Below are 14,250 nucleotides of genomic sequence, written 5' to 3'. Positions count from 1 at the left end.
GCGAAAAGAGCTGAAAGAACACTATGGGATGTAAACCTGAATACCTTTCAATAATATGTTCTCCATCCATGCATACCACCTACATGATAAAAAGCATCTCAGGTGGACGGATGACCGCGTGGCCTAATGGATAAGGTGTCTGACTTCGGATCAGAAGATTGAGGGTTCGAGTCCCTTCGTGGGCGTTTTTGGCCAATGGTCACACAATCTGCTTTACATTCAGAGTGGAAAAAGTCTTTTCCAATACTCTTGTAGTCCTCACTTTCTCATTACTAATCATTAATAAAGTGGAGTACATACTGTAAACTCATTCAGGTTGCATCTTCAGTCTAACTACTTGTGCATTTTAGTGGCATTAAAAAGTGCTTCTATGCCGACGCACTGAATATGTAATAGGTTTGCAGAATTTTGACGTGACAGAATGGGTTTTTAGCTTAAGTGTGTGTAGAAGAACTGCAAGGTGTGTGCCTATGTGTGCATCGAGTGCTACATGTGTAAAATCTGTATGATTTGGGCAGTTAAAGTGCTGATTTTGCCTCCGAGTAAGAAAAGTACTACACAAAATGTATAAAGGATCGGCACATTGGCTGCCTTTGCTGATGCCCCCGTTGCCTAATTTGTAGTGCAATGGTTAAGTTGCAGAGTGTGGTTGAACTTGGTTAGGAGACTTAGTGCCTCTTTCCGTGTCCTACTGATGATAAGTATGGCTTGATACCATTTTCTAAGCCCAGTATATTGAGAAAAGAAGTAAGTGAAGAAGAAGTGTGGAGTCGAAAGTGGTTCTCCAATTTCTCTCCACTTGCTAAAATTGCAAAGTCTCCATTATAGCATAGAAGAGAGCGTTAAAGTCGGGGATGGAAGAGGATGAAAATGGGAAGTTTACTTATAGAGAGAAGTGAGAAATGCCCTGTGTGCACACACCGGTGTCTGACCATAGAATACATTTAAATAATGTCTCTAGAAAAGAGCTATGCATGTGTGCCTCAGTGGCCTAATGGATAAGGCACTGGCCTCCTAAGCCAGGGATTGTGGGTTCGAGTCCCATCTGAGGTGATAACAAAAATCCTCCCTCTATCTTTTCCAGAAAATTAGGGAGATTTATTACATGCTTCCTCTCAGAAGTTTATGAGGGATTAGTTACTTTGAAACGGTCCCATTTTACTTGTGTACACTTCACAGTCATGTTAGTGTTCTGAAACTGCAAAGTATATTTTTAAATGCCTATTTTTGTGAGATGCATTTTCGACCGGCCAGAACATATTCCTTTGGAAAAAATAATTTGAATTGGATTGGTGTGAATCTTGTTTCTAGAGGTGGTGACAGGCTTTCAGCTACTTGAATAGGTCAAGCCAGGATTCATAAAACGTATACAACCTATGTGAGTGTGAAAAATTAGCATATGCAGGAAGGAGCAATTTGTCCTACTTTCAAAACAGTTTCACTCCACGTCTGGAAACTTCCAGAGCTATGTAGAGAATACAAATGAGCTTTAAACGCATGAGGAAAGAGGTTTGTATGCAAAAAGGAAAACAAAAACATATCGTACTCATAAAATACTCAATATATAGATTCCAAAAAAGTGCTTCCAGAGAAAAGAGCTGAAAGAACACTATGGGATGTAAACCTGAATACCTTTCAATAATATGTTCTCCATCCATGCATACCACCTACATGATAAAAATCATCTCAGGTGAACGGATGACCGCGTGGCCTAATGGCTAAGGCGTCTGACTTCGGATCAAAAGATTGAGGGTTCGAGTCCCTTTGTGGTTGTTTTTGGCCAATGGTCACACAATCTGCTTTACATTCAGAGTGGAAAAAGTATTTTCCAATACTCTTGTAGTCCTCACTTTCTCATTACTAATCATTAATAAAGTGGAGTACATACTGTAAACTCATTCAGGTTGCATCTTCAGTCTAACTACTTGTGCATTTTAGTGGCATTAAAAAGTGCTTCTATGCCGACGCACTGAATATGTAATAGGTTTGCAGAATTTTGACGTGACAGAATGGGTTTTTAGCTTAAGTGTGTGTAGAAGAACTGCAAGGTGTGTGCCTATGTGTGCATAGAGTGCTACATGTGTAAAGTCTGTATGATTTGGGCAGTTAAAGTGCTGATTTTGCCTCCGAGTAAGAAAAGTACTACAAAAAATGTATAAAGGATCGGCATATTGGCTGCCTTTGCTGATGCCCCCGTTGCCTAATTTGTAGTGCAATGGTTAAGTTGCAGAGTGTGGTTGAACTTGGTTAGGAGACTTGGTGCCTCTTTCCGTGTCCTGCTGATGATAAGGATGGCTTGATACCATTTTCTAAGCATAGTATATTGAGAAAAGAAGTAAGTGAAGAAGAAGTGTGGAGTTGAAAGTGGTTCTCCAATTTCTCTCCACTTGCTAAAATTGCAAAGTCTCCATTATAGCATAGACGAGAGTGTTAAAGTCGGGGATGGAAGAGGATGAAAATGGGAAGTTTACTTATAGAGAGAAGTGAGAAATGCCCTGTGTGCACACACCGGTGTCTGACCATAGAATACATTTAAATAATGTCTCTAGAAAAGAGCTATGCATGTGTGCCTCAGTGGCCTAATGGATAAGGCACTGGCCTCCTAAGCCAGGGATTGTGGGTTCGAGTCCCATCTGAGGTGATAACAAAAATCCTCCCTCTATCTTTTCCAGAAAATTAGGTAGATTTATTACATGCTTCCTCTCAGAAGTTTATGAGGGATTAGTTACTTTGAAACGGTCCCATTTTACTTGTGTACACTTCACAGTCATGTTAGTGTTCTGAAACTGCAAAGTATATTTTTAAATGCCTATTTTTGTGAGATGCATTTTTGACCAGCCAGAACATATTCCTTTGGAAAAAATGATTTGAATTGGATTGGTGTGAATCTTGTTTCTAGAGGTGGTGACAGGCTTTCAGCTACTTGAATAGGTCAAGCCAGGATTCATAAAACGTATACAACCTATGTGAGTGTGAAAAATTAGAATATGCAGGAAGGAGCAATTTGTCCTACTTTCAAAACAGTTTAACTCCACGTCTGGAAACTTCCAGAGCTATGTAGATAATAAAAATGAGCTTTAAACTCATGAGGAAAGAGGTTTGTATGCAAAAAGGAAAACAAAAGCATATCGTACTCATAAAATACTCAATATATAGATTCCAAAAAAGTGCTTCCAGCGAAAAGAGCTGAAAGAACACTATGGGATGTAAACCTGAATACCTTTCAATAATATGTTCTCCATCCATGCATACCACCTACATGATAAAAATCATCTCAGGTGAACGCATGACCGCGTGTCCTAATGGATAAGGCGTCTGACTTCGGATCAGATGATTGAGGGTTCGAGTCCCTTCATGGTCATTTTTGGCCAATGGTCACACAATCTGCTTCACATTCAGAGTGGAAAAAGTATTTTCCAATACTCTTGTAGTCCTCACTTTCTCATTACTAATCATTAATAAAGTGGAGTACATACTGTAAACGCATTCAGGTTGCATCTTCAGTCTAACTACTTGTGCATTTTAGTGGCATTAAAAAGTGCTTCTATGCCGACGCACTGAATACGTAATAGGTTTGCAGAATTTTGACGTGACAGAATGGGTTTTTAGCTTAAGTGTGTGTAGAAGAACTGCAAGGTGTGTGCCTATGTGTGCATAGAGTGCTACATGTGTAAAGTCTGTATGATTTGGGCAGTTAAAGTGCTGAATTTGCCTCCGAGTAAGAAAAGTACTACAAAAAATGTATAAAGGATCGGCACATTGACTGCCTTTGCTGATGCCCCCGTTGCCTAATTTGTAGTGCAATGGTTAAGTTGCAGAGTGTGGTTGAACTTGGTTAGGAGACTTGGTGCCTCTTTCCGTGTTCTGCTGATGATAAGGATGGCTTGATACCATTTTCTAAGCCCAGTATATTGAGAAAAGAAGTAAGTGAAGAAGAAGTGTGGAGTCGAAAGTGGTTCTCCAATTTCTCTCCACTTGCTAAAATTGCAAAGTCTCCATTATAGCATAGAAGAGAGCGTTAAAGTCGGGGATGGAAGATGATGAAAATGGGAAGTTTACTTATAGAGAGAAGTGAGAAATGCCCTGTGTGCACACACCGGTGTCTGACCATAGAATACATTTGAATAATGTCTCTAGAAAAGAGCTATGCATGTGTGCCTCAGTGGCCTAAAGGATAAGGCACTGGCCTCCTAAGCCAGGGATTGTGGGTTCGAGTCCCATCAGAGGTGATAACAAAAATCCTCCCTCTTTCTTTTCCAGAAAATTAGGTAGATTTATTACATGCTTCCTCTCAGAAGTTTATGAGGGATTAGGTACTTTGAAACGGTCCCATTTTACTTGTGTACACTTCACAGTCATGTTAGTGTTCTGAAACTTCAAAGTATTTTTTTAAATGCCTATTTTTGCGAGATGCATTTTCAACCGGCCAGAACATATTCCTTTGGAAAAAATGATATGAATTGGATTGGTGTGAATCTTGTTTCTAGAGGTGGTGACAGGCTTTCAGCTACTTGAATAGGTCAAGCCAGGATTCATAAAACTTATACAATCTATGTGAGTGTGAAAAATTAGCATATGCAGGAAGGATCAATTTGTACTGCTTTCAAAACAGTTTCACTCCACGTCTGGAAACGTCCAGAGCTATGTAGAGCATACAAATGAGCTTTAAACTCATGAGGAAAGAGGTTTGCATGCAAAAAGGAAAACAAAAGCATATCGTACTCATAAAATACTCAATATATAGATTCCAAAAAAGTGCTTCCAGCGAAAAGAGCTGAAAGAACACTATGGGATGTAAACCTGAATACCTTTCAATAATATGTTCTCCATCCATGCATACCACCTACATGATAAAAATCATCTCAGGTGAACGGATGACCGCGTGGACTAATGGCTAAGGCGTCTGACTTCGGATCAGAAGATTGAGGGTTCGAGTCCCTTTGTGGTCGTTTTTGGCCAATGGTCACACAATCTGCTTTACATTCAGAGTGGAAAAAGTCTTTTCCAATACTCTTGTAGTCCTCACTTTCTCATTACTAATCATTAATAAAGTGGAGTACATACTGTAAACTCATTCAGGTTGCATCTTCAGTCTAACTACTTGTGCATTTTAGTGGCATTAAAAAGTGCTTCTATGCCGACGCACTGAATATTGAATAGGTTTGCAGAATTTTGACGTGACAGAATGGGTTTTTAGCTTAAGTGTGTGTAGAAGAACTGCAAGGTGTGTGCCTATGTGTGCATAGAGTGCTACATGTGTAAAGTCTGTATGATTTGGGCAGTTAAAGTGCTGATTTTGCCTCCGAGTAAGAAAAGTACTACAAAAAATGTATAAAGGATCGGCACATTGGCTGCCTTTGCTGATGCCCCCGTTGCCTAATTTGTAGTGCAATGGTTAAGTTGCAGAGTGTGGTTGAACTTGGTTAGGAGACTTGGTGCCTCTTTCCGTGTCCTACTGATGATAAGGATGGCTTGATACCATTTTCTAAGCCCAGTATATTGAGAAAAGAAGTAAGTGAAGAAGACGTGTGGAGTCGAAAGTGGTTCTCCAATTTCTCTCCACTTGCTAAAATTGCAAAGTCTCCATTATAGCATAGAAGAGAGCGTTAAAGTCGGGGATGGAAGAGGATGAAAATGGGAAGTTTACTTATAGAGAGAAGTGAGAAATGCCCTGTGTGCACACACCGGTGTCTGACCATAGAATACATTTAAATAATGTCTCTAGAAAAGAGCTATGCATGTGTGCCTCAGTGGCCTAATGGATAAGGCACTGGCCTCCTAAGCCAGGGTTTGTGGGTTTGAGTCCCATCTGAGGTGATAACAAAAATCCTCCCTCTATCTTTACCAGAAAATGAGGTAGATTCATTACATGCTTCCTCTCAGAAGTTTATGAGGGATTAGTTACTTTGAAACGGTCCCATTTTACTTGTGTACACTTCACAGTCATGTTAGTGTTCTGAAACTGCAAAGTATATTTTTAAATGCCTATTTTTGTGAGATGCATTATCGACCGGCCAGAACATATTCCTTTGGAAAAAATAATTTGAATTGGATTGGTGTGAATCTTGTTTCTAGAGGTGGTGACAGGCTTTCAGCTACTTGAATAGGTCAAGCCAGGATTCATAAAACGTATACAACCTATGTGAGTGTGAAAAATTAGCATATGCAGGAAGGAGCAATTTGTCCTACTTTCAAAACAGTTTCACTCCACGTCTGGAAACTTCCAGAGCTATGTAGAGAACACAAATGAGCTTTAAACGCATGAGGAAAGAGGTTTGTATGCAAAAAGGAAAACAAAAGCATATCGTACTCATAAAATACTCAATATATAGATTCCAAAAAAGTGATTCCAGAGAAAAGAGCTGAAAGAACACTATGGGATGTAAACCTGAATACCTTTCAATAATATGTTCTCCATCCATGCATACCACCTACATGATAAAAATCATCTCAGGTGAACGCATGACCGCGTGGCCTAATGGCTAAGGCATCTGAATTCGGATCAGAAGATTGAGGGTTCGTGGTCGTTTTTGGCCAATGGTCACACAATCTGCTTTACATTCAGAGTGGAAAAAGTATTTTCCAATACTTTTGTAGTCCTCACTTTCTCATTACTAATCATTAATAAAGTGGAGTACATACTGTAAACTCATTCAGGTTGCATCTTCAGTCTAACTACTTGTGCATTTTAGTGGCATTAAAAAGTGCTTCTATGCCGACGCACTGAATATGTAATAGGTTTGCAGAATTTTGACGTGACAGAATGGGTTTTTAGCTTAAGTGTGTGTAGAAGAACTGCAAGGTGTGTGCCTATGTGTGCATAGAGTGCTACATGTGTAAAGTCTGTATGATTTGGGCAGTTAAAGTGCTGATTTTGCCTCCGAGTAAGAAAAGTACTACAAAAAATGTATAAAGGATCGGCACATTGGCTGCCTTTGCTGATGCCCCCGTTGCCTAATTTGTAGTGCAATGGTTAAGTTGCAGAGTGTGGTTGAACTTGGTTAGGAGACTTGGTGCCTCTTTCCGTGTCCTGCTGATGATAAGGATGGCTTGATACCATTTTCTAAGCCCAGTATATTGAGAAACGAAGTAAGTGAAGAAGAAGTGTGGAGTCGAAAGTGGTTCTCCAATTTCTCTCCACTTGCTAAAATTGCAAAGTCTCCATTATAGCATAGAAGAGAGCGTTAAAGTCGGGGATGGAAGAGGATGAAAATGGGAAGTTTACTTATAGAGAGAAGTGAGAAATGCCCTGTGTGCACACATCGGTGTCTGACCATAGAATACATTTAAATATTGTCTCTAGAAAAGAGCAATGCATGTGTGCCTCAGTGGCCTAATGGATAAGGCACTGGCCTCCTAAGCCAGGGATTGTGGGTTCGAGTTCTATTTGAGGTGATAACAAAAATCCTCCCTCTATCTTTTCCAGAAAATTAGGTAGATTTATTACATGCTTCCTCTCAGAAGTTTATGAGGGATTAGTTACTTTGAAACGGTCCCATTTTACTTGTGTACACTTCACAGTCATGTTAGTGTTCTGAAACTGCAAAGTATATTTTTAAATGCCTATTTTTGTGAGATGCATTTTCGACCGGCCAGAACATATTCCTTTGGAAAAAATGATTTGAATTGGATTGGTGTGAATCTTGTTTCTAGAGGTGGTGACAGGCTTTCAGCTACTTCAATAGGTCAAGCCAGGATTCATAAAACGTATACAACCTATGTGAGTGTGAAAAATTAGCATATGCAGGAAGGAGCAATTTGTCCTACTTTCAAAACAATTTCACTCCACGTCTGGAAACTTCCAGAGCTATGTAGAGAATACAAATGAGCTTTAAACTCATGAGGAAAGAGGTTTGTATGCAAAAAGGAAAACAAAAGCATATCGTACTCATAAAATACTCAATATATAGATGCCAAAAAAGTGCTTCCAGCGAAAAGAGCTGAAAGAACACTATGGGATGTAAACCTGAATACCTTTCAATAATATGTTCTCCATCCATGCATACCACCTACATGATAAAAATTATCTCATGTGAACGGATGACCGCGTGGCCTAATGGATAAGGTGTCTGACTTCGGATCAGAAGATTGAGGGTTAGAGTCCCTTCGTGGTCGTTTTTGGCCAATGGTCATACAATCTGCTTTACATTCAGAGTGGAAAACGTCTTTTCCAATACTCTTGTAGTCCTCACTTTCTCATTACTAATCATTAATAAAGTGGAGTACATACTGTAAACTCATTCAGGTTGCATCTTCAGTCTAACTACTTGTGCATTTTAGTGGCATTAAAAAGTGCTTCTATGCCGACGCACTGAATATGTAATAGGTTTGCAGAATTTTGACGTGACAGAATGGGTTTTTAGCTTAAGTGTGTGTAGAAGAACTGCAAGGTGTGTGCCTATGTGTGCATAGAGTCCTACATGTGTAAAGTCTGTATGATTTGGGCAGTTAAAGTGCTGATTTTGCCTCCGAGTAAGAAAAGTACTACAAAAAATGTATAAAGGATCGGCACATTGGCAGCCTTTGCTGATGCCCCCGTTGCCTAATTTGTAGTGCAATGGTTAAGTTGCAGAGTGTGGTTGAACTTGGTTAGGAGACTTGGTGCCTCTTTCCGTGTCCTGCTGATGATAAGGATGGCTTGATACCATTTTCTAAGCCCAGTATATTGAGAAAAGAATTAAGTGAAGAAGAAGTGTGGAGTCGAAAGTGGTTCTCCAATTTCTCTCCACTTGCTAAAATTGCGAAGTCTCCATTATAGCATAGAAGAGAGCGTTAAAGTCGGGGATGGAAGAGGATGAAAATGGGAAGTTTACTTATAGAGAGAAGTGAGAAATGCCCTGTGTGCACACACCGGTGTCTGACCATAGAATACATTTGAATAATGTCTCTAGAAAAGAGCTATGCATGTGTGCCTCAGTGGCCTAAAGGATAAGGCACTGGCTTCCTAAGCCAGGGATTGTGGGTTCGAGTCCCATCTGAGGTGATAACAAAAATCCTCCCTCTTTCTTTTCCAGAAAATTAGGTAGATTTATTACATGCTTCCTCTCAGAAGTTTATGAGGGATTAGGTACTTTGAAACGGTCCCATTTTACTTGTGTACACTTCACAGTCATGTTAGTGTTCTGAAACTTCAAAGTATTTTTTTAAATGCCTATTTTTGAGAGATGCATTTTCAACCGGCCAGAACATATTCCTTTGGAAAAAATGATTTGAATTGGATTGGTGTGAATCTTGTTTCTAGAGGTGGTGACAGGCTTTCAGCTACTTGAATAGGTCAAGCCAGGATTCATAAAACTTATACAACCTATGTGAGTGTGAAAAATTAGCATATGCAGGAAGGAGCAATTTGTACTGCTTTCAAAACAGATTCACTCCACGTCTGGAAACGTCCAGAGCTATGTAGAGCATACAAATGAGCTTTAAACTCATGAGGAAAGAGGTTTGCATGCAAAAAGGAAAACAAAAGCCTATTGTACTCATAAAATTCTCAATATATAGATTCCAAAAAAGTGCTTCCAGCGAAAAGAGCTGAAAGAACACTATGGAATGTAAACCTGAATACCTTTCAATAATATGTTCTCCGCGGCCTGTGGTGACTGGGTGGAGTCGGACCACCGGAGCGGTGCACACCTCGGCTTACATTTCGCCGTGGTCGTCCCTACCGCTAAGCGTAGCGGACCGAGTGCATGCCCGGGGTGGCAATTCTGAGATTATCCGGTGATTGCCCCTGCCTTTGACGGTGAGCTGTCCGGACGCCGCCCGTAACTCGCCCTGATTCTTGCGGGCTGCTCCCGGATTTTCGCGGGCGCTGGTCCGTGGTGGGGACGACTGTTGCCCGTGACCACACAACGGATAATTTTTGCCTGCCCCCGGAACCCTGTTTCCAGCGACGTGGACCTTGAGGCGCTTGTCCCTGGGTCCCGGTCCCAATACGGGTCGGGCCTACCCGGCGGCCATCTTGTTATGATGAGGCCTACCATCCTGTCCACCGGGTCACAGCAGGATTGGGAGTGTGTGATTTTTGGGAGTGTGGCGGAGCGATCGCAGAGAGCTGTGCTGGGGTACAGCGACCTCCTCGAGGCTCTCGGTGCCCTTCATTCCACCTTGGTTTATGGCATCGGGGTCTTGGGGAGTAAGCTCGATGGTGTGGCATCAGCGTCGGGACAGTTGCGGCCTGCCTGTCCTCAGGTACACAGGGACTTCCCACACTGCACACAGGAGGACATTGTCGCGGCCACCCCTGAGATTAATGAACAGCTGGAAACTCCGGACAGTATGCTTCCGTGTGATCGGCTGGCTGTGGGTCTGATCTGTTCCGGAGGTATTGGACCTGAGTGGGAGGTGGTGGCCTCGTCCCGTGCACGGCCTCCGGCGACCCAGGGAAAATTCAAGCAACAGTTGTCTGCTCTGGCTGATTCCGCCTTCCTGGACCTTGTGTGCAGTGCAGATCCTGGGGCAACACTGGGAAAGATGTCACTCCATGATGCGGACTGTGTTGGTACTCAGAGACTTCCACCCCACCTGTGTGCGTCGCGTCCCGGTTGTTTTTGGACACTCCTTTACCTTGTAACATTGGACATGGCGCTGGGTCGAGGGGTATGCATGGGCAGATTTGCAAAGAGTGGTCAAGGATAACGCTGATCCTTCAGGGGTGGTCATCTAGTAGACGGGCGGGCTCAGGGGTTGCGTGCTCTCATGGCATAGCTATTAGTATAATTGGTGCATAATGCTCCCCATCTTTCTTTGACATGGTCGATTTTGTGCTGCTTACTGTTTGCCTTGGGGAAAACTTCCCGTGCGGGAGGGAGAAGCCGGGGGCATGTTTTGAAGGCCCTCCTCCAGTTTATTAATACTCCCTCTACCCCCCCGTCTGGTGGGGTTTTTTTCTTACTCCCTTTTCTCTGTTCTTCTATATTTCGGGTCTGGTTCCAGGGCGACAGGCACACTGCTGGGGGGGGGGGCCGTACTCATCTGCAGAGGTGCAGGGTGGGGGGTTGGGGAAGGGGATTCTTTAGTCTTTACCCTTTTTTTTCCATGGCCTCCTTTTTTTTCTCTGATTCTTCTTTGTTTTTCTTTTCTGGGATCAGCGTGGTACAACTCCTTTGTTGTGAAGCATTGCTTTTTCATGTGTGCCACAATTTCCGGGGTGTTTTCTGGGCTTTAGGGCATGGGACTGCAGGCGCAACTGGTCATGACACTTCTCTACATCCTGCACTTCCTGTTTTAGCGCCATTGACTCAATAGATTGCCGTTTATTGTTTACGTTTGTTATTCTGCCTGCCATTTTTCGCTGCTGGGAAATTGTTTGGCACCTGATCCTTCCGTCTTTCCCTATTATAAAATGAAAGCCTTCTTAATCCTGGTGTCCTACTTGCGCCATTCACTGGCCGAGAATATATTAGCATGGAGATTCTGCTCCCCGAGTTTCTGCCTGTGTCAACATTGGATCTTTGTTGCTTTGACTGCTTAGCGGCCGGCCCCGGGGGGGTTGTAGGCCCATACTTGTTATTGGTTGAAATGCTAATAAAGGTTTTTCAAAAAAAAAAAAAAAACAAATAATATGTTCTCCATCCATGCATACCACCTACATGATAAAAATCATCTCAGGTGAACGGATGACCGCGTGGCCTAATGGATAAGGCGTCTGACTTCGGATCTGAAGATTGAGGGTTCGAGTCCCTTTGTGGTCGTTTTTGGCCAATGGTCACACAATCTGCTTTACATTCAGAGTGGAAAAAGTCTTTTCCAATACTCTTGTAGTCCTCACTTTCTCATTACTAATCATTAATAAAGTGGAGTACATACTGTAAACTCATTCGGGTTGCATCTTCAGTCTAACTACTTGTGCATTTTAGTGGCATTAAAAAGTGCTTCTATGCCGACGCACTGAATATGTAATAGGTTAGCAGAATTTTGACGTGACAGAATGGGTTTTTAGCTTAAGTGTGTGTAGAAGAACTGCAAGGTGTGTGCCTATGTGTGCATAGAGTGCTACATGGGTAAAATCTGTATGATTTGGGCAGTTAAAGTGCTGATTTTGCCTCCGAGTAAGAAAAGTACTACACAAAATGTATAAAGGATCGGCACATTGGCTGCCTTTGCTGATGCCCCCGTTGCCTAATTTGTAGTGCAATGGTTAAGTTGCAGAGTGTGGTTGAACTTGGTTAGGAGACTTGGTGCCTCTTTCCGTGTCCTGCTGATGATAAGGATGGCTTGATACCATTTTCTAAGCCCAGTATATTGAGAAAAGAAGTAAGTGAAGAAGAAGTGTGGAGTCGAAAGTGGTTCTCCAGTTTCTCTCCACTTGCTAAAATTGCAAAGTCTCCATTATAGCATAGAAGAGAGCGTTAAAGTCGGGGATGGAAGAGGATGAAAATGGGAAGTTTACTTATAGAGAGAAGTGAGAAATGCCCTGTGTGCACACACCTGTGTCTGACCATAGAATACATTTAAATAATGCCTCTAGAAAAGAGGTATGCATGTGTGCCTCAGTGGCCTAATGGATAAGGCACTGGCCTCCTAACCCAGGGATTGTGGGTTCAAGTCCCATCTGAGGTGATAACAAAAATCCTCCCTCTTACTTTTCCAGAAAATTAGGTAGATTTATTACATGCTTCCTCTCAGAAGTTTATGAGGGTTTAGGTACTTTGAAACGGTCCCATTTTACTTGTGTACACTTCACAGTCATGTTAGTGTTCTGAAACTGCAAAGTAGATTTTTAAATGCCTATTTTTGTGAGATGCATTTTCGACCGGCCAGAACATATTCCTTTGGAAAAAATGATATGAATTGGATTGGTGTGAATCTTGTTTCTAGAGGTGGTGACAGGCTTTCAGCTACTTGAATAGGTCAAGCCAGGATTCATAAAACTTATACAACCTATGTGAGTGTGAAAAATTAGCATATGCAGGAAGGAGCAATTTGTACTACTTTCAAAACAGTTTCACTCCACGTCTGGAAATGTCCAGAGCTATGTAGAGCATACAAATGAGCTTTAAACTCATGAGGAAAGAGGTTTGTATGGAAAAAGGAAAACAAAAGCATATCGTACTCATAAAATTCTCAATATATAGATTCCAAAAAAGTGCTTCCAGCGAAAAGAGCTGAAAGAACACTATGGGATGTAAACCTGAATACCTTTCAATAATATGTTCTCCATCAATGCATACCACCTACATGATAAAAATCATCTCAGGTGGACGGATGACCGCGTGGCCTAATGGATAAGGCGTCTGACTTCGGATCAGAAGATTGAGGGTTCGAGTCCCTTCATGGTCGTTTTTGGCCAATGGTCACACAATCTGCTTTACATTCAGAGTGGAAAAAGTCTTTTCCAATACTCTTGTAGTCCTCACTTTCTCAGTACTAATCATTAATAAAGTGGAGTACATACTGTAAACTCATTCAGGTTGCATCTTCAGTCTAACTACTTGTGCATTTTAGTGGCATTAAAAAGTGCTTCTATGCCGACGCACTGAATATGTAATAGGTTTGCAGAATTTTGACGTGACAGAATGGGTTTTTAGCTTAAGTGTGTGTAGAAGAACTGCAAGGTGTGTGCCTATGTGTGCATAGAGTGCTACATGTGTAAAATCTGTATGATTTGGGCAGTTAAAGTGCTGATTTTGCCTCCGAGTAAGAAAAGTACTACACAAAATGTATAAAGGATCGGCACATTGGCTGCCTTTGCTGATGCCCCCGTTGCCTAATTTGTAGTGCAATGGTTAAGTTGCAGAGGGTGGTTGAACTTGGTTAGGCAACTTAGTGCCTCTTTCCGTGTCCTACTGATGATAAGGATGGCTTGATACCATTTTCTAAGCCCAGTATATTGAGAAAAGAAGGAAGTGAAGAAGAAGTGTGGAGTCGAAAGTGGTTCTCCAATTTCTCTCCACTTGCTAAAATTGCAAAGTCTCCATTATAGCATAGAAGAGAGCGTTATAGTCGGGGATGGAAGAGGATGAAAATGGGAAGTTTACTTATAGAGAGAAGTGAGAAATGCCCTGTGTGCACACACCGGTGTCTGACCATAGAATACATTTAAATAACGCCTCTAGAAAAAAGCTATGCATGTGTGCCTCAGTGGCCTAATGGATAAGGTACTGGCCTCCTAAGCCAGGGATTGTGGGTTCGGGTCCCATCTGAGGTGATAACAAAAATCCTCCCTCTTTCTTTTCCAGAATATTAGGTAGATTTATTACATGCTTCCTCTCAGAAGTTTATGAGGGATTAGGTACTTTGAAACGGTCCCAT

At 41.8% G+C, this 14,250-nt stretch overlaps 2 non-coding genes across 2 annotated transcripts; both read left to right on the top strand.

Moving 5' to 3' along the window:
* The first annotated feature begins 980 nt into the window (after positions 1 to 980).
* TRNAR-CCU (transfer RNA arginine (anticodon CCU)) lies at positions 981 to 1,053 on the top strand. The gene has a single exon. It is a non-coding gene; the product is annotated as a tRNA-Arg (tRNA).
* A 1,515-nt stretch (positions 1,054 to 2,568) lies between these two features.
* TRNAR-CCU (transfer RNA arginine (anticodon CCU)) lies at positions 2,569 to 2,641 on the top strand. Its single transcript has one exon. It is a non-coding gene; the product is annotated as a tRNA-Arg (tRNA).
* Positions 2,642 to 14,250: the final 11,609 nt, after the last annotated feature.

The sequence above is a fragment of the Triturus cristatus genome, chromosome 4_1 (assembly GCF_964204655.1).
Source record: "Triturus cristatus chromosome 4_1, aTriCri1.1, whole genome shotgun sequence".
NCBI classification, from domain to species: Eukaryota; Metazoa; Chordata; class Amphibia; order Caudata; family Salamandridae; genus Triturus; species Triturus cristatus.
The sequence above is the reverse complement of the archived record's forward strand: the minus strand, read 5'-3'. Positions and strand labels throughout refer to the sequence as shown.